Below are 26,604 nucleotides of genomic sequence, written 5' to 3' on the forward strand. Positions count from 1 at the left end.
GTATTTTGAAAAACCCTAATTTAACTCTGGTGCCCTGTCACATATAGAAATTTTTTGATATTTTCAACTATAGTAAAAAAAAGACATATTTTTGATATTTATTTTATATATTTAAATGCCCTTTAACAAAGAAAAATCAACCAAAAAAATGAGTTTGTGTGTCACCTCTGACACGTGTGTCATAGGTTCGCCATCACTGGTCTAGACAGTAGTTGTCTGCCTCAAGTACTTCGTAATCGTTTTAGCTTTGCAAATATTTGTTTGAATACTTAAATAGGACATAAACAAATACAATATAATTATTATATTAAGCCTTAGTGGACAATGGGAGAGTGTTAGAAGCCTCCTCCATTCCCTCAGAACCCTGCACAGTGCCCCCTTAGTAGGAGAACTTTGGAGCTCCATAGACTCTGTTTAGAAACAACTGCCCTAAATGGCGACATCCAAAGTAATCAGCATAGTGTATAAGGACTTTCATCATCTGCATCCTGTGTACCTTTTCAATTAAATCTTCTAATATTCTTCAGCTCTCGCCCCCAACACACACCTTTGTATACTGGCTTTCCCAATTTAATTATTCATATCTCAAAGCTTTTCCTTGGCATATTTGCTCCCACTTAATTTAAGTGCTTCTCCTACCTTGCTCATCAGGCATGTTTATATTCACAAATCATCACTACCTCCAGGGAATTTTTCCTGACTCAAAAATCTCCTTTCTATGAAATAATACTCAATGCAAAGGAGGACTCCAGAGTTGTTGATTCCATGAATTGAGGGGACATGGATTGAGCTATTTCAAAATAGATTTCCTAAAATATATAATATTTACTTTCCCCAATTCTCATTTCTCAGTTCTGTAGGCACTTAAAAATATATAGTACCCACTTTTATTTTTGGTGTTCTTTTAATAGTGTAGTTGTGTATCTATGTGTGATAGTTTGTCAAAACCAAGAGCTTTTTGAAATCCCTGAAAGTAAGATATTTTGCTTCTGCCAGAGAAAAAAATGCAAATCATTATAAAAATAACAAAATCAAGCATTCCTTGACTTTAGTATTCATATTTTCAAACTATAGCCCTCAGAGTTCACTAACTGTCCAATGCTCTCTATCCAACTTTGTCATCGACCATTTCCTATATTAAACTTTAACTCCAGGCTGGGCAGTCTTCTTACTGTATCCCCAAACATATTAGCTTCAATTTCCAAGCCTTTATTCTTATTATTTCCTCTATTACAGCATCCTGTTCTCCACTTCCCCATTTCCTATCTGCATTCTTTCTAATAAGACAAATCCAGCTCATAAACCACCTCCTCTAAATCATCCATACTGTTCTCTTCTGCTGAACTTCAGTAACAACATTTGACCCAATCCTTTCATTTAACAACTAATCCCACATTACTTTGCCTTGTGATCTAACTTTTTAAAGTATTATTGTCTTATCTTCCCAACAAAAAATTATGAGTCCTGAACTATCACAGACATTGCATTTTATATTTATTCACATCCTCTTCCTTAACTAACTCCTTGTTTTATACATAAGATTTGCTCTACAAATACTTAATTGAAAGATGCTAAATTCCAGAGCATGTCCAAGAATCAGGGAATAAAGCAATTTTGTGTTCATTGGTTGATTCAGTCATTTATTCAACAACAAAGTTTTTAAATGTATTTCCATGAATAATTAAACATTACTTTAAATAATGGGATATAACACACACAGAACCAAGATTTGTGTGTCAAACATAAAAATAGAATTGCAGTAATGCCAAACAGAATAGTAGCTGCCATCATGGCCACTGTGTTGGCAAAAACACTGAGTTAAAAGAAAACATAGATTTCAGTCCTGGATACCTCACAGGTGTCTTTGGCAAAATAGTGTAATCTCTCTGGGCTCATTTTATATGTTTCTGAAAGAAGAGTGTTGAACTTAATCATTTTTTACCATTCCAGACAAAATAAAATCATGCCATTTGTCTTTGGAGGAGATGGCAATAAAAACAAAACAAACAAACAAACAAAAAACCTCACAAGAACTACCAGAGGCATTAATAGAAATCTTTTCCCTGCCCCATAGTAGGTAGAATAATGGTTGCCTTCCTAATCCCTAGAATCTGTGAAATGTGTTACATGGCAAGGGGGAATTATGGTTGTAGATGGAATTAAGGTTACTAAAACTCCTTATTTTATGTTTATTCAGGTGTGCCAAAGTAATTATAAGGGACCTCAATGTGGAAGAAGGAAGTGGAAGAGTTGACATAGGGTCAGACTTAACTTCCCATTGCTAGCTTTTAGCATGAAAGGAGGCCACAAGCCAATGAATGCATCCAGTCTCTAGAAACTGGAAAAGGCAAGGAAACATTGTCTCCTATAGGCTCCAGAAGGAACCAGCCCTGCCAACACCTTGATTTTAGTCCAGTAAAATCCATTTTGGACTTCTGACCTCCAGAACTATCCTATATAATAAAGAGCTAGTATGCTAATTAGACTGAACAGCCAAATGACCTCTGGATGTCCTTCTGGACAAAGCCGGGACTACAAGGGCAGGGCAGAGCTGCGAGTGCTGGCCGAGGCAGCCAGGGCTGAGGGGGCCAAGCCGCTTGCACGAATTTCATGCATTTCTAGTAAGATAATAAACACGTTGTTTTAAGCTACCAGGTTTGTGGTCATTTGTTACAGCAGCAATAATAAACCTTCTTCCCAGCCAAAACAGATATTTACTAAAAGAAAAAAAGCCTATAAACATTTTCTGATAAAGTAATATGTCAACAAAATAAATCAACATGACATGTCTGAACTAGCAGCAGTCTCTTTAGGGAAGAGCTGAAATCCTCATTTATTAAAAAGAAAGCAGAATAATTCAGCCACATATATACTTTATGAAGCACTGGTCTCAGAAGATGTATTTGCTTGAACAAAATAAATTGTTACAGATAGGATTGCCAACATGCATTTTGTTATTGTCTAGCAGTTTTTAAAACGATTTCTACTAATAACCCATCCTAGCTGTAAGACAAGTGACTTAGGAACTTGTCTATAAGACAAGTGACTTAGGAACTTTGAAGATAATTAAAGAGACCATTTACAACCATATAGTCTAGTCCCTTCATTTTAAAGTTAAGTGATTGAGTCCCAGAGCTAAATAAACTCCTCCAAAGTTGAACAGTTTTTAGCAGAATGGGAAGTAAAATCTGACTTCCACACTTCTTCAGGCCAGTGTCAATGTCAGACAGTGAGCAGCGCGGAGAATGGGAGGAGATGGGAACATCAAGAATGGGAGGCAAAGACAACCTTCAAGAGGATGGGTTCCAGTCATATGTAGAACTTTGGATTTAATCAAAGTGCATCAAAAAGCCATAAAGCTGATGTATGTTTTTTTAATGTATACATTTAACCTAAATTTAATAAGAAGAATATACAAATTTAGCCTCATAGAAATACAAGAGTAAAAGTAAAGAGACCAGTTGCAAGGTTGTTGCAAGAGTTGTGGAACAACTCACAATCTACTTTGAAGTTAAAATCAATACAACTTGCTGATAGATTGGATGTATGCACAGTGAAAGGAGAGGAATCAAAGGTTATTTCTGAGTGTGGTTTAATGGTATATGCTGAAATAGGAAAACGCAAGGTGAAGAAAAGTACGAGTTCTACTGTATTCTCTTACGTTCAACCAATCAATTAAAAATCAAGTACAGTAGGGCCTTGACTTACAAGTGTCCCGACTAACAAGTTTTTTGAGATACCAACTGTCTCTCAGCCGATTTTTTGCATTGAGTTGATAGAATAATTTGACTTAACGAGCTCGGTCTCGGAACGAATTAAACTCGTAAGTCAAGGCCCCACTGTAAATTGTTTTCTGATTCAGTCCTTAAATATCTACATATATGTAAAGCATTTAGCTAGCAATAATACAGATTTCATCTTCTTATGTAGCTTATAATTGAGGGATGGATAGTTAGGGATGGGATTAGGTGAGTTAAAACATGTCTATAAGGGAATGAAGAATAGGACTGTCTATGTGAGAGTTACTAATAAAGTGCGTCAAGAGTGTATGTGAGACTATTTCTTAAAGAACTAAGGGAGAAAAAAGGAGAAAGAGAGGACGTGTTATTTGACATGGGTCATTTAGGATGGATGGATGGCATTCCAGCCCGAAAGAACAGTGTTCTCTAAGTCAAAGCAGTGGGGAGGTTCAAAGCATGCCTAAAGACTAGGGAATAGTACAGTTTAGTTTTGATTGATGGATGATGCAGTCATTCAACAAGTATTTATTGAAAACTTAGTATATTCCAAGTATTGTTACCAGCTGAGACCTGAAAGATGTCTGAGATACAGCCCTTTCCCTCAGGTGGTTTATTGCCTGAGAAGTGGTGATGAATGAATTCAATAAACACATGGTAAAGAGATATGAAAACAAATACTTCTTTTACTCATACATTTTTCATTCATTCAATACATATTTGAATACCTACTATGTGCATTGTTCTAGAATTTGCCCGTTGTTTTAGGCCTTGTACCCGACTATAAGTGGATGCGCTTATGGAAGTACCAGGAAAGGATTAGTCAAGCCCATATGCTTTTAATTTGAGGTATGGCTGGGATTGTTCAGGAAAAAATAAGTCAACTTTTACACTACAGAAGTTCAGACCAAAATATTAGCCAAGGCTCATACTATGGAGGAGGTTTTTAATGTCCATTTAAGGATGTGGCTTCTTCAGTTGGCATTGGGAAGTCATTGAGGTTTTGTTGACCATTTGAGTGACAGAATTAGAGCTTTAATTTGAGACAGGTAGAGCTAAAAAACATGGAAAGGAAGAGAATTATTTTAAAGCCCCAGGAATTTCACTTTTAAGAATACTCAAAAGAACTGAATAAAATATATTCACACAAAAATATGAACAAGAATGTTTATAGCAGCATCGTTTAAAATAGCCCCAAAGTGTTAACAACTTAAATATTCATAAACTAATGAATGGATAAATAAATTTGGTATATCAATAATGGAATATTAATCAGCTATAAAAATGAATTAAGTACTAATTCATGCTACAACATGGATGAACCTTGAAAACATGCTAAGTGAAAGAAGCCAGACACAAAAAGCTGTGTATGATTCTATTTATTTGAAGTGTCTAGAATAAGCAAATGCATAAAGACAGAAAGTACATGAATTATTTGCAGGGGCTAGGAGGAGGGATGGGGGTGACTATTAATGGCTTTAGGATTATTTGGGGGAGGAGGGGGATAAAAGTCAGTGGCTTTAAGACTGGTGGTACCATTACCAGGAAATAAAGATATGAGAAGGAGCGGATTTGGGGGAAGTTCAATTTAGGACATATTGAAGTTAAGACATTTATAAAGCATTTAGTTTTAATATTATTGTAAATGTTCATTTGCAGGTTTAAAAGGGTGTATTTGGATACTGTCTGCACAGAAATGATTCCTGGAACCCTAGGAGTGGATAGATACTCTGAGTGAGAAAGTGAAAAGAGAAATGAAGTCTGAGATAAAATCTTGAGAAGTGATAATAGGAAAGAGGCAAAGGAGAGACAGGAACCCAGAAATAAAAACTAGTGGGTAAAAGGCCTGAGTAAAGAAGGAGCCTGGGACATGTGAGGAACAGAAATACAAGGCCCGTGTGGCAGAGCCCAGAGGTAAACCAGGGGAAAAGATGAGACCAGCTGAGTCATCGGAGGTATGTTTGTATAATCCTTGCAGGCGCAGTTAAGGATGCTTGGTCCTTAGCCCAAGAGCAATATGAAGCTATTAAACTTGGAGAGTCATGATTAGATTTGCATTTTTAAAACATTACTACCTATAGTGTAGAAAACGATTTGGAGGAGGTCCAATCAAAATAATCCTGGTGGAACATAAAACTTGTACTAGGAGGGTGATAGTGTAGTTGGAGAGATTTGAGAGAGATTTCAAAGTTAAAATGATGTCTTGGTGATGATTGAATATAGATGGTGAGGGAGAGGCAGATGTCAAGGGATATATATGCCTTATTTTATAGCTTACTTTCATTGAGCTGAGGTGTCTTTGAATGGGAAATAAGAGGAACCCATTGTGAGGGGGTAAATGATGTTTGTCAAAATCCAAGCAGAGCTATTGAGAAGAAAGCTGTTACATAACTCTGCTACCTGGCAAATAGCTCTGAGCTGAAGATATTAACTAAGGAGTCATTATTATGTAATAATCATTGAAGTCATGGAATGAATGAGATTGAATAGGGTGAGAGAATAGAGTAAGAAGCCACTAGAAGCAGTCTGAGACTCTGAGACTGATGACCACAGTGAACATGTAGAACATCAATGTCTAAAATTCAGATTGAGGAGCAAGAGCCACTCAAAGAGAGAGAAAGAGAGAATGATTGGTCAGAGACAGAGAAGGAGCACCAGGCTAATCCCGTGTCATGGGAACTAGGAAAGAGAATGTTTCAAAGAGAAAGCGGTGATTGGCAGGGATGTTGCTGAGAGGTCAGAAATGTTTGTTGTGAAAATATGACATAATTCCATGGTGAAAATAGATTAAATTACAACGCCCATAACCGGATGCAAACTTTGGATGAGGAGGTGTGACCAATATTGATTGTTATTGTACATGGTTTGTGAATGTTAAAAGGAGTTCCTGATGATAAGTAGGGAACTGAGACTTGGTGGCCTTCCAAGTAGCTTCAGTAATAAGGCATGACTCAGCCGCCTGAAGGGTGTTCCAGAGCTGTAGTCTCCCTAGTCCCTGGGTGCTCCCTCTCCACCACCTCCACCCCAAGAAGTCCAGGTATGTGGAAACAGGTTGGAATTCCCCATGATTTCTGGGAGTCCCTAAAATCAGAGAGGCAAAATAGCCAAATCTAACTCACCAAATCTTTTGGTAACAAACACAAAAAAAATATGTATTTCTTAAATAATAAATCTTTCTCTCTCTCATACACCCCACTCCTGCCCCCAGCAAACCCAAAGCGCATGTTCTAATCCTTTTTTACTGAAGATAGAATGGTCAGTTTGGAAGGGTTTATCCAATGAGAAGGGCAGCAATACTGGCAATGTAATCACAGCTGGGTCCAACCATTTTTTTTTTCAGTTTTCATAATCTAATGAGGACTGAAGTGTTGATGGTAATCAGTGAGGGGGGATGGTGATTTTCTGTTATTTAAGGCAATTCAATTCAAACAGAATGTAAACACTATACAAGTTTATACTTTTAGTTGGATACTTTTTACATGCATTTTGAAAGCTAGCTGTATTTAATCACTTTTTATTGCATAAGCTAATGATGTGGATAATGTTGTTGACTTTTTATTCATCACTTAATGGGTAGTTTTGCAGCTAAACCACATAAGTGCCCTCCTACAGTGCTGCGAAATGATATGATCAAAATCATATAGAAAGATGACAAATCATTCATCAAGAACCACAACCCTAAGTTACAAGGAAGATAAAATGGAGCTGAAAGATATTTATAGGCTCTCTTGCAATTGCTCAAAAAATATTAAAGTCTGTTTGGGTGCATGCAATTTAAAAATATACTGTGGGTAAAAATTAGCCTGCATCACTAAACTTTTATTTCCAATTGTAATTAACAAAGTTTGATTATAAGGGGGCTGGGGGGGGTGCGCTTTCAATTTAATATGTCATCAGCCCTTCTTTTCTCAGAGGCCATAGCTTGGTTATCATGGTTTTGATTAGTACTTTAGCTTCTCTTTCCCCTTTTCTCTTCTCCTTTTTTTCTGTTACCTATTTTCTAAATCTGTCATCCCTTGTTAGTAATTTCACATGGCAAAAGAGTGGAGAAAGGAGCCGAAACTTAAATTCCATTCACTTTACCTCTTGTTAGTAGCAATGGTAGAAGATTTATTATAAGAAGAGGTTAAAATGAGTAATTGCTGAAATGCAGTTCAGGAAATGTAGTCTATTTCAATTATTTGTGCTCTGACTCTGTTCTTTAGCCAAATACACAGCCTGGGTGTGCAGTTAGCTATTCAAATCTAATCACCTCATGCTCTGCTTCTCCCTTCTTTCCCTGCTGTGTCTACTCAGCTTTGTCACTACTAACTCTGCCTGAAGAAAGAGAAGTCTAGCTGTCCACTGGGTTCCCAGTGCTCTAAGAAGGATAGGAAACCACAGCGTCAAAGACACCATCCTTTGAGGTGGCGTACAATCACCTAGGGATCTTGCTGAAATGCAGATTTTTTTATTTTTATTTTTATTGATTTCAGAGAGGGAGCGGGAGAGAGAGAGATGGAAACATCAATGATGAGATAGAATCATTGATCAGCTGCCTCCTGCACACCCCTTACCAGGGATAGAGTCTGCAACCTGGGCATATGCCCTTGACCGGAATCAAACCTGGGACCTTTCAGTCTGCAGGCCGATGCTCTATCCACTGAGCCAAACCAGCTAGGGCTGAAATGCAGATTTTTGACTCACTAGGTCTGGTTTGGGTTCGCTCCCATGAAATCTGCAATTGCTGTTTATGTACCCACAGATTTTGAGTAGACAAACTGTGGTAGACCCTGATGAGCAATAAATAAGAACTTATTCTGCTTTTGCATATGGTTCAGGATATAGGTGATAAAGATCCTCCACCTGTGTATTTATATTTAGTTACAGAACAATATATATTTGCTATAAATCCATGGGTTACAAACATGTTTTTGTGTTTTAAAAGTTTCTTTTATTTTAGCTCTGGTCAGGGAGCTCAGTTGGTTAAAGCATCATCCTGACATACCAAGGTTGGAGGGTTTGATCCCTGGTCAGGGCACATACAAGAATTAAGCAATGAATGCATACATAAGTGAAACAAATCAATGTTTCTTTCTCTCAAATCAATTGAAAATGCTGTTCACCATTTTTATTTTATTTCACTGTGATGGGAACAGAAACAAGATCTCTCTCCTTAAGAAATGTTTACATGTGCTACACATTATTGTTGCCGCAGCTACAAGGCTGTACGATTAATTTCTAGAAAATTTTCATCTTTCAAATCTGAAACTCTATGCCTATTAAGCAACAATTTCCTTTCCCCATTATCCCAGCCCCCGGTAATCACCTTTCCACTCTGATTCTATGAATTTGACTATTTCAGATGCCTCCTGCAAGTGGTACCACGCGGTATTTGTCTTTCTGTGACTGGCTTATTTCACGTAGCATAATGTCCTCAAGCTTCATCCATGTTTCCACATATTGCAGAGTTTCCTTCCTTTTTAAGGCTGAATAATGTTCCACTGTATGTAGATATTACTCCTGGCTTTACATAGGGAAAGAAGGTGTTGGGTCATGCATCCAGCACCCTAACTTTCCTGAGGCGGCTTCCCAGAGGATTGGCTTCTGTCTTGACAGTATTGGAGCTCCAATAGGTCCAACCTAGACTAATCCATTGGAGGGAAAATGGAGAGAGCACGTGGGGCTGGTTGACTCCTTAGCCCAGGGGTGGGCAAACTTTTTGACTCGAGGGCCACAATGGGTTCTTAAACTGGACCGGAGGGCCGGAACAAAAGCATGGATGGAGTGTTTGTGTGAACTAATATAAATTCAAAGTAAACATCATGACATAAAAGGGTACGGTCTTTTTTTTTTTTAGTTTTATTCATTTCAAACGGGCCGGATCCGGCCCGCGGGCCGGAGTTTGCCCACGGCTGCCTTAGACTCTCACCCTGCTCAACACAAAGCAATCAGACAAAAAAATAAAATAAAATAAAATAAAATAAAATAAAATAAAATAAAATAAAATAAAATAAATAAAATAAAATAGCAGCTCTTAACTTCCTCCTGGGGAGGGAAGGAGTTGAGTCAAACATATTTTCTTAAAAGCAGCAGGACTCCTTTCTCAAAAGAAATATTTCATACAACTCCAAGTATATGAAACAGGAGAAAAGTGATTGTATGGAGGGTCCCCATATCTCAGTGGAACTCTAATTTCCCAAGGACATGGACAAAGAAAACATTGGCTGAAGCTGCAGTGTCTATCTCCTGGCCAGTGTCACAAGGAAGGATTCCTTCATTCAGCACACATTTATTGAGTGCCTTCTAGGTACCAGGCACATAGTAGGGGCTTTCATTTTGTGGAAGGTTACCCGACCTAAAGAATGAGCAAACCTTCAGTGATGGCAACCCTCCTTCCTAACAAACCCACTGACTAAATAATTGACCTCTATAAGGCTGAAACCCTTTATAAATATCAGGAGGAAAAAAAACTCTTGAGCTTTTTTTCCAAACTGTTAATTGAAGTAAATTGTTACCTTCAGATAGTCCTGGACTTTGCATTAGTGAAATGTTTTTCTTCATTTATCAAGCAATTTATTCTGCTATACATTCATTGTTCATGACACTTCATCATGCTGAAATGCATTTTCTTGATTGTCTGTGGAGTTACCCAGGGGTAATAAATGTGTTGCTACATTTTGTAGATGGAAAAAATATCCTGCCTGAGTGAGCAATAGAGAGAGGGCGGGCACAAGGGGGAGGGGGAGGTGGCACGGGGCAGACAGAAAAACAGAGAACATGCAGAAATAAGCCTCAGAGCAGGGAAAGGAAAAACACAATTGTCCATAGGGTACAGCATCCAAGCGATGCTTACGTCCAAGTGATACAGCATCGCTGGTGCCAGGAAGACTCAGGGTGCAACCTGCCAATTATCACTGCCAACACCTTTGTCCTGAGACAAGGTGCCTAGAAGAGGAACTGCTCAGATGGCACAGTAGCCCAGCACAGGGAATGTGTGAGATCAAAGAGGAAATCTCAGAACGGAAACCAGAGTTCAAAGGATGTCCCCAGGGCTGTGCAGATAAACTGGGCTGGTTCCCATATTCTCACAGTTCCATTCTCCCAGGATGCCACACGGACCTTCCCGGCTGTGGTCCTCCAGCACAGGTGTGTGTGGGCGGGAGGGGACCATGTGCATTTTTCTGGAGGAAATGGCCACCCTTGGTCCCAAGGGACTAGCTCTCCAGCACCAAAGCTTGGTGTACTGTGGTGTGTGTGTGGGAGTGGGGGGTGGGTACGCTGGTGCCTTTGGCTCCCCTTTTCTCTCCACCTCTGGCTTCCTTCCTCACTCAGGCCTTTATTCCAGAGACACAGCAACCAAAAATAACTAGTGTGCTTACTCTCCATCTTCCTGACTTAATTAATTGCCACCCCACCCCCACAGGCTGGTGAAACTCCACCGCCATTATTCCTGGGACTGCCTTGGGACACAGATGGGCAGACGAGTGGCCCCACCCCTCCATTATCATTGATGCCTTTTTAAATCAGTGGTCATCAATCACAGAGCCCTCCTCCGCATCTCCGAGCAGGCAGGCTCCACCTAGGAATGCTGAAGAGAAAAACAATACCCTTTTTTGCATCTGGTTTTACCTTAAATGCTTGCTTTCAGGAAGGAACTAAGATGCTGGGACACATGGATCACTCAATCCGTGCTCTTTTTTCTGATGGTAACAGTGAGGAACAATTTGAAGAAAGTTGGATAACTTTCCCCAGGTTACATTACATTTTAGCAGCAGTCTCCAAAGATAACCCTCCACCTTGCCTTGCTTCCCTTAATAACCCGTTAGTGATATATTGCCCATGAATTTATTTATACACTCTCCGACTTACTAATATTTCTACGTTCTGCCTCTTAAAGAAACAAGCTCCTTATGTTTACTACTTTGTAAAGTACTTCTTCCTGTCCTGGCCAGTGTGGCTCAGTTGGTTGGGTGTCACCCATGCACAGGAAGGTTGTTGTTTCGATTCCCAGTCAGGGCACATGCCTGGGTTTCCGGCTGGAGGAGGCAATCAATTAATGTTTCACTCACACACTGACGATTCTTTCTTCCTCTCCCTTCCTCTCTTTCTAAAAAATCAATTAACAAGTCTTAAAAAAATAAATAATAAAACACTTCTTTCTTTTTTTGTGAGGGTACTAAATTCATCTCTTTAATCACTGCTTCCAGTATTTGGTAAATAAATCTATGTTCTACTCGATAGGCTTTGATTTATTTATGTATTTATTTCACAAACATTTATTGAGCACCTACTCCTCATGACTAAATGGCTGCCTTTATTTTTTTGTAGTTTATCTTCACAGAGTATATTTTTCTCCCCTTGATTATCTACTTGTCCTTACTTGTGCCATCCCAGGAAGCATTATCTCTTTATAATTGGCATCCAGCACCTCCCAGAGGCCCCCAGCTGTGGGCTTTCATATTTTAATACAAAGACAGGGTAGTACTGTGTTTTGTTTCCACTGCTCCTGCTAATGATGGCCTACATTTTGTGAGTCTTTGTTGTAACTATACCTGTTCACTACATATCGTCACTAGTTGTTATTAGAATTGTCCTAAAGTGATGCCTGAATATCTAAGTCTGTATCCCTTCTTTGGGGTACTTTTCCCCAGTGCCATTACCTTCCCTTGCTTATACAGAAATGCATTTGACTTTTTAAGAAAACATGTGCAAAACCTAGAAAGATCTCCTGATTAACATCTTAGTGTCCTATTCTTCCATCTAAGAACAGGTCAACTCAAAAGCAGCTATACCTGATAATAGTTCTTGGTTTGCCTAGTAAGTATTGTATCAAAGAAAAATTTAGCCTTGCCAATAAATTTTCAACCCCTATCACTTATCTATGAGTATAGAGAACAAAGAGAATGGTGACATTATTAAACCCACAAATAATTTATCAGCCTCATTCAAGCCCATAATTATAATAGTCTTCACTTCACTTAAGTCTTCTGTTACTTAAGGTTGTTCACCTTCTTTGCCCCTGGCCTTTATCTTTCTATCAGAATTACTGATAAAAATAGTAGAGATGTGCCCTGGTAGGTGTGGCTCAGTTGGGTGGGTGTCATCCCCCACTCATGCCCGGGTTGTGGGCTCGATCTCCAGTAGGGGGCATGCAGGAGGCAGGCGGTTGATGTTTCACTCTCACATAATGTTTCTCTCTCTCCCCCTCGCCTTTCCTCTCTCTCTCTAAAAAAAAAAAAAAAAAAAAAAAAAAGTCCTATGTAATAAAAGCCTAATATGCTAAGTGTCTGGTTGTCCGGTCAGCCATTCAACCAATCAAAGCATAATATGCTAATGCTATGCTAAGACCATTCAACCACTCTCTATGACGTGCACTGACCACCAGGGGGCACACAGTCAACTGGTCGACCAGTCACTATGACAGGCACTGACCACCAGGAGGCACACAGTCAATTGGTCAACCAGTCGCTATGACAGGCACTGACCACCAGGGGGCAGATGCTCCAACCAATAGGTTAGCTTGCTGCTGGGGTCCAGCAGATTGGGACTGAGCAAGATGGGCTGGACACACCCTGGAGCCCTCCTGCGGTTCCTCCCCAGCTGGCCAACCTCCCGTGTCCCTCCCTGGCCCTGATCATGCACCGGTGGGGTCCCTCAGCTTGGCCTGCGCCCTCTTGCAATCTGGAATCCCTCGGGGGATGTTGGAAAGATGGTTTTGGCCCGATCCCACAGGCAAGGTCAAGGGACCCCACTGGTGCACAAATTTGTGCTCTGGGCCTCTAGACTGTGTGTGTGTGTGTGTGTGTGTGTGTGTGTGTATTTTAAAAAATAGTAGAGATGTGAATAGCTGCTTAGATTTAAGTCAAATCCTTGGTAAGCAAAGCAGTTGAAGGTGTCATTTCCTATTTTGGATGCTTTCAGAATGTGAAAGAGACTGCCAGCTGTCCCCCAAGTCCATTTCCCCCCTTTTTCTGGCACATACCTAGACTTCATTTTATAGTGTCCCTTCTGGTTCAGAGTGGCCACATGGCTGAGCTTTAACTAACTTCTATTGTACTGAGCCATTGAATGTTTGGGTCTTCATGATAGCCTCAAGAACAGCCAAGTGTCCCTCAGCTGGGGAATGGATAAGGAAATAATGATATACTTACTGATATAACAGACTACAATTCAACAATAAAAAAAGCTTTATTCATCATAGCCACAAACTAGAAAACAACCCTAATGTCCATCAACAGGCCAATGCGTAAATAAACAAGGTATTTCATACAATGGGACACTACTCAGCAGTGAAAAAGCATAGACCGGAAGGGACACTGTAAAATGACTAATAAGATGAATTATCTCCTGAGAGCCAGGTCTCTCTCAGCCAAGAGGGAAGATTTCCCTAATCTAATAAGCAGATGTCCAGATTCCCAGGTCATGAGGTAGAATTCCTGGAGAAGAAAGGACATGCTGCTCACTGTTGCCCGCCCAAAGTGCCTGTGCCTTTAAGAGATAGAAAGGAGTTTTACGTGGATGCTCATGGCTAAGTCTCTTGGTGGATATTTCCTGTGTCTAATATATTGATTTTTCTCTGCAGGCTATTGCCCTCATGGTCTCTAAAACATATAGGCCTTCTGCTGAAGTAGAAATATTCAAAAGTGAAGGCCACAATTCTGTGAGCTTTGATAAATAAACAGAGTCATGTTACCATCATCACAATCAAGATATAGAATATTTCCAGCCTGGTCGGTACAGCTCAGTGGTTGAGCATCAACCTATGAACCAGGAGATCAAGGCTCAATTCCTAGTCAGGGCGCATGCCCTGGTTCTGGCCTCAATCCCCAGTAGGGGGCATGCAGGAGACAGCTGATGGATGATTCTCTCTCATCATTGATGTTTCTATCTCTCTCTCTCTCCCTTCCTCTCTGAAATCAATAAAAATATATTTTTAAAAGGTATAGAACGTTTCCATCTCCCCCAAATTTCTCCCTTGGCCTTTGCAGCCAGCCGCTCCCTGCACCCCAGCCTCCTGCAGCACCTGATCTGTTTTCTCTAGGGCGTCATATAAATGGAATCGATAGAGTATGTATGTGGCCTTGTGGGTGCAGGGTCTTTCATCAACATGGAGCATGTAAATACCTCTGTTTTGGCGTGGATCCGTGACCTGTTCTTTTTTATTCTTGGATTGTATTCTGTTATATCAGTAGGTATATCACAATTTCCTTATCCATTCTCCAGCTGAGGGACACTGGTTGTTCTCTGTTTGAGGCCGTTACGAAGAAAACCACTGTAAACATTCCTATGCATGATTTTGTGTGACTGGAGACTTCATTTCATTTGGCTAAACAACACGGAGTGGGATTGCTGGGTTGCATGGGAAGTGGGTGTTTAACTCTATTAGAAACTAGAACGTGTCAAACTGTTTTCCAAAGTGATTTTTCCATTTTGTGTCCTCACCAAAATTTTAGATGTTTTGTTTTTTTTTTCAAATTAACCATTCTAATAGACAGTGCCATAGTTTCATTTTGCCAGCTCTAGAACAATGTAAAAATGAAATAATTTGCCTGGCTTCTTTTGCTTAGCATAATGTATACAAAACTCATCTATGTTATTATATATACCAGCAGTTTATTCTTTTTCACTGCTGAGTAGCATTCCACTGTATGATATACCTTTTTTTGTTTATGCATTGGCCTGTTGATGGACATTAGGGTTGTCTTCCAGTTTGGGGCGGCTACAATGAGTATAGCTGCTATGAATTTTCTTCCACTAATCTTTTTATGGCCATATGCTAACCTTCTCTTGGGTATAAACCTAGGAATGAAATTGCTAGGTTACAGAGTAGGTATATGTTTAACTGTATTAGAAATTCCTACACCCAATTTTGTATTCTTTTTCTTAAAGAGAATCCTTGAAATTATATAAGCTTCTGGTCTCATAAGGCTGAATCTGTCCTGCAAAGATTTCAATCAAGAAACCAACATCACAAACAATCCTCTTCCATGAGTGAAGACAGAATACACAGGGTGATTGTCAGGGGCCTCAGTCTTGCTTCCCTGGAGCACAGCATCCTGCTGGCAGCTACAGCACGCTCTCTAATAAGCACTGCCAGCCAGACCTGAGCAGGCAGCTTAGTACTGTGCCTGCAGTCAGCACATCGGAGAGAAGGGGCAGTAGCCCAGGTAACTCAGACCTTGATCTCTTTTGGCTCACTCTCAGTTAATTGGATATTGCAATTAATAGATCTTCGGGGCTTTGATATATTTGGATCCCACTTGAGGGATGTTGACAAAGGCCCAACAAGTCCTTACGGTATTGTTATAATTTTTAAAAATATATGTTTATTGATTTTAGAGTGAAAGGGAGAGGGAGAGAGAGATAGGAACATCAGTGATGAGAGAGAATCATTGATTGGCTGCCTCTGCACGTCCCACACTGGGAATCTAGCCTGCAACCCTGACATGTGCCCTGACCAGGAATTGAACCATGACCTCCAGGTTCATAGGTCTATGCTCAAACACTGAGTCACGCTGGCTGGGCCCACAAATACGATATTATTTGTGACCCAAGTTTTCTCAATTGCCAGGACATCCATGCCCTCCTGTTTGTCTGTGGCAGTGGAAGCTGCACCAAGCAAGGAGGAAGGGTGTGAGCCGAAAGGGCCGGCAAGCCTGTCTCTACCACCTCTGGCTGGTCAGCAGCTTTGCCTCAGCTAGGGGCTTACTGCACTTACTGGAACGCTACCCGCTTCCCCATCGCTGGCCCTGGTCTAACCCACAGCTCAGCTGGTTCCCAGCTTTTCTGGATGACTTTGCACTTGGTTCATTTCAGGAAATAATCCAGTGATGAAAGGCATGAAGTTTGCCTATGGTTCTTGCTACTCCCTCCACACAAAGAGGGCACTCACCCCACAGTGGTCTCCAAAGAACACACCTCTCCTGATTATAATGGGCTGATTAGCCCACAGGGGCTCACATGGGCTTCAGGCAGTGCACATCTACCTGAGTGCTAGGCTTTCAGCTAATCCTATCAAAGGTTATCGGCTGGGGGTGGGATGAGATTACAAATCCAAACATATTTACACAGATGTCTTTTTTAGCCCTACACTCAGCCAAGATTGCATTTGCATCTTGTAACAAAATCACAATTAGAACAGGCCAACTTTGTTAGGGGCCTAAGACCAGGATATTGAGAGAGAGAGGAAGGGAGAAAAAGAAAATGGATGAAGATTAAGTGTGTGAATGTGTGTGTATGGGGAGGCGGGGAGAGAGAGAGAGAGAAAAGCTCATGGGCAGGACGTCCAGCAGCAATCAGCTGAGAACAGCAGGTTCGTGCTCAGCCTGTGTGGTTATTTTCTGATTAGGCTGGGTTGTCTGTCTAATCAGATTTTCTGCTCCCCTGTTATCCATCTTATTAGGCTCTTAGGGCTCCTAGTAGTCACAAGATGATTCAAAGTAATGACCAACAAAGCCACTTTCTGTGGGATAGTATTTATTAGGCTTATTCCAAATCAGGCCTCTCTGACTCTGAATAAGTAAGAAGATAGGTTTGGGGTTTTTTATTTTATTTTGTATCTCACACATCTAAGCTTCATGAGAATTCTAATTTTCATAGAAATCTAATAATGAAAATAGTTTCTGATTAATCACAAAAGCTCCTCTGCGTAGAACCTGATCTAATAGACCTCCCTCAACATCTATGTATATAAAACCCTAATATGCAAATAGACCGAATGACGGAACAACCGAACAACCAAACAACTGGTAGCTATGATGTGCGCTGACCACCAGGGGGCGCTCATGAAACATGGCAGGCGTTGTCAGCAGGCAGCAGAGTGAGGAACATGGCGGGTGTCGGCGGCAGCGGAATGGTGGAGCAGGTGAGCAGGGATGCCAGACCAAGGTGGGGCGCCGGTTGCTGTCACTGGAGCCAGCCTCTGGTGGTTACTGAAAATTCTTTGCCCCCGCATGCTGCAGTTCCGCCCAGCACTCGCACCTGCTGCCAGCACCGGCCCCACTCGCACCCGCTGCTGGTGCCCAGCACTGGTCCCAATCGCCCCTGAGGGCTTCTCCACCTCCTCCTGTTCCTGAGGGGCAATTGGGGCAGCAGTCACCTCTTGCACGCACTGCTGGTGCCCGGCGTCAGTCCTGATTGCTCGGCACCATCAGGGGGTGCAAGTAGTGGCTGCCAGCCCCAATCGTCCCTGAGGGCTTCTCCACCTCCCCTTGCTCCTGAGGGGCGATTGGGGCAGCAGCCATCGCTTACACCTGCTGATGGCGACGGCACCGTCTCCGCTTGCACCCGCTGCTGGCACTGGCCCCAATCGCTCCACGCCATCAGAGTTTGTGAGCAGGGCTGGCGCCGTCAGCACATGGGAGTGGCGACGGCAGTGGGAGTGGGGCTGTCAGCAGACAGAAAACCGGGTCCACGCAGGAGGGGCCGGGCAAGGGTGTGGAGGATGGGCCAAGACTATCCCTGTGCCCACCGCAGACTCGCAGCCTCGCAGCCCACAGTTCCTTTCAAGGTGCATGAATTCATGCACTCGGCCCCTAGTAAAGAAATATTACTTGAGCCCTACCATGTGCCAGGCACCAGGCCAGGCAGTGGACATAAGCTGATTGGTAGAGAACATACAGTCTGTACCCAGTAGTGTTCATAGTCTGGACTACAGAGAAGATAATGATTTTATTTCATTAAAAAGTGCACAGGTAGTGGGAGTCAGAAAGTAATCTTTTGTGTCATCCTTGCTTATTTGTCCCAGAGGCCAAGTGATATTAGGAAAGATGTTTTCGTAACAGCCAGGCAGGTATGGAGATCCCTGTCTGCTCAGTGCACAGAGCAGAGTACCCTTTTGAAGCGTTCATGTAAACAACTTTTGAAGACAAATTAAAATGACAAAAGGTCCCAATGCAATTTTTCTGTGCTTTTAAACTTGACTATTTGGGGCCATAAGAATGATGGGAACAATCTATAAAAATTGTATTTTAAAGAAAATGTATTAAAGTCTACAACAATTTCATTACACAGTCGTACACAGAGTAATATTATTTCAGATACCATGACAAGCAAAATATAGCTATTTAGCAGAGAAGGCAAATTCTGCCCTATGGCTAAGAAGAATTCAAGTCCGAATTGAATGTGAAAAGAAAATTCAATTTTTTTTAAATGCCATCTAAATGGTTCTAGCGTGCTTGCAGCTGTTTTACAGAGCCATACTGCACACGGGCTTCTTTGAAGACCACATACTATCTGTTAAAGTGTTTAGAGACCCGTCTAAGAGGGATGGTATACTCATATCCTCTAGTTGCTGCTAAATCCAACTATTACCAGGACAGAATTTCTCATGATTGAAAAGAAAAAAAATGCTGTTTATTTGTGAATTCTTCTTATTTCAGAATCCGTGCTTCAGGCACAGAAATTTGCCTTAGGTCCAGCATTTTCAATGGCAGCATCTATGTCTGGTTGAAGTAAAATGGGAAAGGGATGGTGGAGATGCCCAGAAGGCCATCTGCTTAGGGAGTCAACATATTTGGAGTGGCAAGTTCATGCTGAGGAAGTGTGGATTCTGTAGGAGAAGGGGAGGCCCCTGAAGTCAGGTTTCTCTTCCGGTATTTGCCCAGGCCCAGAGTTCAGAGCACTCCGCAAACTGCGGCCAGGTGGGGCTCCCGTCCTGCTGAGTGGGAACAGGGTGAGAGTGGGGAGCCATGGGGAGGTGGGTCTTAGGGCTTCTCTATTAACTAAACCCTGCCTCTCAACACTCCTTTTCTTCTTGCCTGCATGACATTCAAACTGGTCTTGGAATCGCTGCCTCTTAATTCTGTGTCTATGATTCCTGTCCCGGTCCTGAACACTTCTGCCGCCTGCTCCAGGACTCCAGGCTTTCCAACTCAGACAACATCCTCTACCCAATGCAGATCCCTCCACCATCCCCCTCCCTACTTCCTGTTTCTTTATTTTATTGCAAATAGTCTCCTGGTTAATCAAACTTTTCTCCATTTATATCTTTTACTATAATTTGCCTTTTCCTTTTATTATCCTTTATAATAGTGGGAATCTCGCCAGTGGTACCACTCTCTCCATCTCTCCCAACCTATATCCCAAATCATGAGTAGGGGTCAGAAAATTTCTTACAGCCATCTCCATCTTGTCAATCCATGGCCTTCCCTCCTCCACTGTCTCCTTTGGTGGTCCCACCATGGGACCCTCCCATCAGCCCCTCTGAGCCCCCAGGTTCCCAGCATGCTCGGTGATGTCAGTCTAGGAATTAAAAATGTTAAACTTAAACTAATTACCAGACACTTGAACTCCTAGGTCTAGCCCCCAGTTGGTGATTAGCCATACTCAACTCCTGGGCAATAAGAAACACTATTGTAGAAGCCATACTTTCCATTTTTAAATAATTGTAGTTATGTGAAAATGTTTTAATAAGCTGAAATATGTATTTCTATAATTAATGTTCCTAGCTCTAGTTCTGCCTTTTGAAGCTCTATCAAAGAAGTTAAATTGTTTTTCCCATATGACAGCCCTTGGATCATTTGCAAACTTTTATCATATTCCTACTAAGACTTCCCTACTCCAGGCTAACTAACTCCAGGGCCTTTACATTTTCTGAACATAGCACATTTGGGGGTTTTGTTTCCCCCCCCCCCCCCAGGTAATTGCTCTCCCTGTGAACATTCTCCAGGTTGTACATGTGAGCACAGAACTATACACATTGCTCTAAGTATGACACGATTAGTGGAACTCTCCCCTCCCTTCCACAGACAGTTTTTCCATGAACACAGCCGAAGAGCTCATTAAGTTGTTGTTGGGATGGTGGTGGTGATGGTGGTGGTGACGGTGGTTGAAGTGGTGGTGGTGATGGTTTCTGTAATTATGTAATACTATTGACTCATCACAGTCAGCTAATTAAAAATTAAAGCTTGTTTTACTGCCATGAAGTCATATCTCTACCATCTTTTTTCATGTACTGTTGGCTTTTGGACCAAGATCAAGACTACTGAGCTAAATCTTGGTAGATTTGAACCATCATTTCAAGCTAATGAAGATCATTTTAGCTCCTGATTTTGTCACAGTTTGTTTGCCATTCTTCTCAGCTCCAGTTCATCTGCAGATTAATGACCATGTCTTCTGTCTCTTTATTCAAGTTTCTGATTAAATATAAATCAGACAGTGTTAAAGTTAGAGGCCTATGAAAAGACACTAAAGCATGTCCTTCAGGTTAACATCTATCTATTAATCAGCATCCTTTGGATACAATTGTTCAATTCATCAATTTTAATGTCTCTCATTTTTCTTCTGTTTTGTCCCCAAGGCTATCCTGAAATTCAGCTGTTCTGTAGACATCTTATTTCTCATTTGTACCAATCTAATAATCATGACATCCCCATAAAAGATGAGTTTGATATTACTTCTTCAATAACATTTAGCAACCCCCAGATTCCTTTCATAAATAAGTTCTCCTAGAACCTTAGAATCTCTGAGGTGTCCACAGATCTTCAGTAAGGGAAATGCCGCACCTTCTTTATTTGGAGAAGCAGAATCGTATCTGCCTATCTCTAGTCTTTCAACCACTCTCGTCCTCTCCGCAATTCCCTCATTGGAGAAACAATCCATTCCTTCTTAGAACCTCAGGATTCATTGAAACCTTATAAAACAGATCTTACCCTGCCTTATATTAGGGATATTTGTATAGACATCTTATTCCCTCTGCCCCCACCCCCCCCAGATACTCACACTTGATTATGAGCTCCTTGGCAACAAGGGATGTTGCTTATTTTTCTCGCTATCCCCTGAAGTGTCTTGCATTGTATATTTGAAGGTTTGAATTGAACTAAATTGCACAAAGGAAGAAAATTAGTTTGATCTATGCAGTCTCAAAATCATTTTTTGGTCAAATTGGATTTTTTCTTCTATCTTAATATTTAATTTGTGCATAGTTGAATCAGTCTTGCAATTAATCTGATATGGTCATTAAGACCACTGAAGACAGAAAATTCATTTTCCCAAGGTGGTGAATTTTAATCATGTACTCACAGCCACTCACACAGAAAAATAAAACAGCAGATTAAATAGCAAACTAATAGCAGAATGATGAATGGACTTATCCCTAGACCTAAAGGCTATTACAGATAATCTATAGTTCCTGTCAAAGCATTTATTCAGTTTTGATCCAACACTCTTTTGTGAAGTGATAAAAATAGTCACCAATTACGGAGTACTTCCTATGGGTTAGCACTGAACTAAGCCAGATTAAGATGGTGGCTAGGAGTGCGGGGCTGAGCTTGTGTCCTTGTCATACCACTTACGATTTATGTGACCTTATGAGCCAATTACTTTAACTATAACACAAGATATTAAAAAAGTTTGTTATACCATTATTATTTAAGGGTATCATCCTGTATAATAAAAGCCTAATATGCTAACTGTCTAGTCATCCAGTTGGCCATTCAACCAATCAAAGCATAATATGCTAATGATAGGCAAAGGCTGCTCAACTGCTCGCTATGATGTGCATGACCACCGGGGGGCAGACACTCAACACAGGAGCTGCCCCCTGGTGGTCAGTGTGCTCCCACAGCGGGAGCACTGCTCAGCCAGAAGCCAGGCTCCCTGCTGGCGAGTGCAGTGGAGGTGGCGGGAGCCTCTCCCATCTCCAAGGCAGTGCTAAGGATGTCCCCCAAGGGCTCCCGGACTGCAAGAAGGTGCAGGCCGGGCTGAGGGACCCCCTTCCCCTGAGTGCACGAATTTCATACACTGGGCCTCTAATCTTATATAAACCTCATGACAACCCTCTGAACAACTGTTGATTTCTCCTACTTTACAAATTTACGGGGTTCTAGGTACTGGATACTGTAGGACTCATAGAAATGGCCATGTTAGAGTCAGACATGATCTTACCCACAGGGATTTCACAATCAAGTAAGGAAGACTGCATTTTAAATAATTAACTGTAATCAAGGCAGAATAAAACACCTGCCACAGCAACATGAATGTGAGATGCACGAGAGGACAGATGACTTAATGGAGGGCTTTAAATAAAAGGGAGGATTTCATTTTAAAGTGGAGGGATGAACATAGCCTCTAAAGGCATCGCAGAGGTGAAGGGCAATCCTGAGTGAGGGAGACACACGAGCAAAGAGCGGCAGCATGAAAAAGCATTAGGAGGACAGCACTAGCCAGAGCGCACCTCCCAACCTGCTGGCTGTAAGAATCACTCCAGTGGGGCCCAACCAGAATCATGTTTACATATGCAAGGTGTGGGCCAGAGAATACTAGAGGACATTGCACATAGAAAAATCCAGATGGCCCTACCTGTTTTGGCTCAGTGGACAGAACGTCAGCCTGCAGTCTGAAGGGTCCGGGTTTGATTGTGGTCAACGGCACATGCCTGGGTTGTGGGCTTCATCCCCAGTAGGGCTGTCCAGGAGGTAGCCAATCAATGATTCCCTCTTATCCCTGATGTTTCTATCTCTCTCTTCCTCTCTGAAATCAATACAAATATTTTTTAAAAATAAAAATTCCGGTGCATTTTGTGAAACTTTTTTCAGTAATACAGGTGGGTATTGGGTTACCATGTAAAATGTGTTTCTTATTATGGGCTGTGATCTAAGAAGTTGGAAAGTCACCCATTTAGATAAAGAGGTGGAAACCTAAGTTGAAGAGAGACGTGTAGTGTGGGTACAAGGCTGGCATTCTAGGAAACTAATGAGCAGCTGTGAAATGATGCATTATGCTTGAGGGGAGAGAGGGGAGAGAGGGAAGGAAGGGAAGTGAGTTGGAGAAGCCATGGAAGTCTATGCCAGCACATCCCAACTTGAGGTGAAGCCAGCCTGTTCTGGGGGTCTTGGCAGGTGTGGGAGGAAAATGTCTTCTCATGAGCAAATATAGTCATTTAACATGCAAATAGAGGGGGGGGGGCGGTTACTGTACAGTTAATAAAATTAGAGCTTCAGGACCCTTGTTTCCATGAGTCCCTTCTAAGGCTCAATTCTGAATTTTGTATTCATAATTTTGTGTTCTTTTTCCTATAGAGGGCCTTTAAATTTATAAGCCTCAGGAGCCACTAAAACTGGATCATCCCTAGCTTGTATATAAACCTGAATGGGTGTCTTCTTTATAAAACGGCTTCTGGGGAGCCGCCGGGTAGAGAGGAATGTGGCCTTCTCCTCTCCCCGCCATGGCGTGTGCTTGTCCACTGATATCTGTGTACTCAGAAAAGGGGGAAACATCTGGCAAAAATGTCACTTTGCCTGCTGTATTCAAGGCTCCCATTTGACCAGATATTGTGAACTTTGTTCACACCAACTTGTGCAAAAACAATAGACAGCCCTATGCTGTGGGTGAATTGGCAGGTCATCAAACCAGTGCCGAGTCGTGGGGTATTGGCAGAGCTGTGGCTCAAATTCCCAGGGTCTGAGGTGGTGGAACTCATCGCTCTGGCCAGGGTGCTTTTGGAAGTATGTGTCGTGGGGGCCACATGTTTGCACCAACCAAAACCTGGCACTGTTGGCACCACAGAGTAAATACAACACAGAAACAATATGCCACCTGCTCTGCCCTCGCTGCCTCAGCCTTCCCAGGCCGGGTCATGTCTAAAGGTCACCGCATTGAGGACGTTCCTGAACCTCCTTTGGTGGCTGAAGATACAGTTGAGGGCTACAAGAAAACCAAGGAGGCTGTTTTGCTTCTTGAGAAACGTAAGGCCTGGAATGATACAAAAAAGGTCTATGCCTCTCAGCGAATGAGGGCTGGCGAGGGCAAAATGAGCAACTGTCATCGTATCCAGCTCAGGGACCTTGTGTGGGCAACGGTATCATCAAAGTCTTCAGAAACATCCCTGGAATTACTCTGCTTAATGTAAGCAAAGTGACCATTTTGAAACTTGCACCTGGAGGGCATGTGGGCCGTTTCTGCATTTGGGCTGAAAGTGCTTTCCACAAGTTAGATGAGCTGTATGGCACCTGGTGTGGAGCTGCCCCCTCAAGAGTAACTACAACCTTCCCATGCACAAGATGCTCAGCACAGACCTTAGCAGAATCTTGAAAAGCCCAGAGATCCAAAGACCTCTCTGAGCCCCACGCAAGAAGATTCACCGCAGAGTCCTGAAGAGGAATCCACTGAAAAGCCTGAGGATCATGTTGAAGCTAAACCCATATGCGCCATTCTTCTCTAGGCCAAGAACCACAAGCTTCGGGTGGGTAAAGCAGCAGCAGCCCTAGAAGCCAAATCAGATGAGAAGGTGGTTCCAAGCAAGAAGCCTGTGGTCAGGAAGAAAGGAAAGAAGGCTGTTGGCCTTAAGAAGCAGAAGAAGCCTTTGGTGGGGAAAAGGCTGCAGCTACCAAGAAACCAGCAGCCGAGAAGAAGCCCGCAGAAAAGAAACCCACCACAGAAGAAAAGAAGCCTGTGGCATAAACTTACATTTGTTTACTCCATAAAGATCAAGTCACTTTGGACAGCTAATTTTGCATAAAAATATGATCAAAGGCAACGAGAAAAACAAACAAAGAGTGCTTCTTAGAGACTTTAAGATTCGAATGCGTGCTTTGAACCCCTCTGCAATGATTTTATACTTTCTCCTTTTTTTTTCTCAAACACCCACACCTCTTTGTTCACCTTCACTCTCAGCTGGCACTCACACTTCGTATTTCATGGATAAAATAGAAGCCATTCAACGCAACCTCATCTTCACACCAATAAGCCTGCAGTATTGCTGTCACAATTCATACTACAGCTACCTTAGGGAAATGTTGACGTTCTGTTTCCTCTAATTGACCTCATCTCTGGTTTATTGAAAGTAACTTAATTACTTTCCATTATAAAGTCTTCGGTTAAATAATCTTTTTGGAGTCAGTGCTCATTCTTTCCAGGTGTTTGCATTTCCTGTTCTCTTCCCTCCTCCATGGGTAGCCTCTGGACATGGCGGAAGCACGGACGCCTTTACTGCAGTGTGGGAGAAGCACTGGGCCCACTTACTGTTCTTTGAGCCTTCACCCATTCCCGCTAGCCTGCTCCTGGCTGTCCTGTGGCATCCACGGGTGATGCCCTGGTCTCTTGCCATATCACAGGCTCCTCATCCCAACCTTAGGCTTAGTCTGAGCCTCCATTCCTCTCAGTACCTCCATTCCTCCAGGGAACTGGAAACAGCTGCTTTCTCAGCCCACAGGATTGGGCTTAGGTTGCTGGAGAGGCTTCATGAGACAGCTCTCAGTGACTGTTACAGCCTGTTTTCGCTCCCCCTCATGTTCCTTGCTGGACATGATGCCATGTCAAATGTAGGGCTTATGCCCTGACTCATGTGTTTCAGTTGGTTGGGCGTCATCTTGTGCACCAAAAGGTTGCTGGTTCCACACCTGATCAGAGCCTATGCCCAGGTTTCAGGCTTGATCCTAACTAGGGGGCATGCAGGAGGCAGCCAATTGATGTTCTGCTCTCATATCCATGTCTTGCTTTCTCTCTCTCCCCCTCCCCCTCTCTAAGAAATCAGTAAAAATATTTAAAAACACACACAATATAAGACTTATTTGAGAAGATTTCAGCCATCACAGGCTATCCCATATGAAAGAAAATGTCAGCCATACAGATTCTGTTTCCTGCAAATCTGTCTACAGCTTTTCAACACAAAATATTCTCTGGTTAGACCTCAAGGGGATTCCTATGATTGATGCTTCCTTCCTCTCCTCTCTGCTCTCTCCTCCTTTTATACTTCCTTTGTCTGCCTGGCAGGAACTTCCCTCACATAATTTTCTTCTCTTCTATTCTTTGTGATTTATCCTTCTGTTCTTCCCTGGGGCAGTAAGATTTGTGATTTAGCCTTAGAATAGGAGACCAGCAAGGGAAGAAAAACTTAGATGGAAGAAAAAAATATATAAAAATGTGTTTTTCAAATATTCAATTTACT

The 26,604-nt window shown here is 42.0% G+C and overlaps 1 pseudogene across 1 annotated transcript; it reads left to right on the top strand.

Moving 5' to 3' along the window:
* Positions 1-23,883: 23,883 nt before the first annotated feature.
* Positions 23,884-25,118, top strand: LOC308521950 (large ribosomal subunit protein uL4-like; annotated as a pseudogene). Its single transcript has one exon. The product of its transcript is annotated as a large ribosomal subunit protein uL4-like (transcript).
* Positions 25,119-26,604: the final 1,486 nt, after the last annotated feature.

The sequence above is a fragment of the Myotis nattereri genome (assembly GCF_964212035.1).
Source record: "Myotis nattereri genome assembly, chromosome: 7".
NCBI lineage: Eukaryota > Metazoa > Chordata > Mammalia > Chiroptera > Vespertilionidae > Myotis > Myotis nattereri.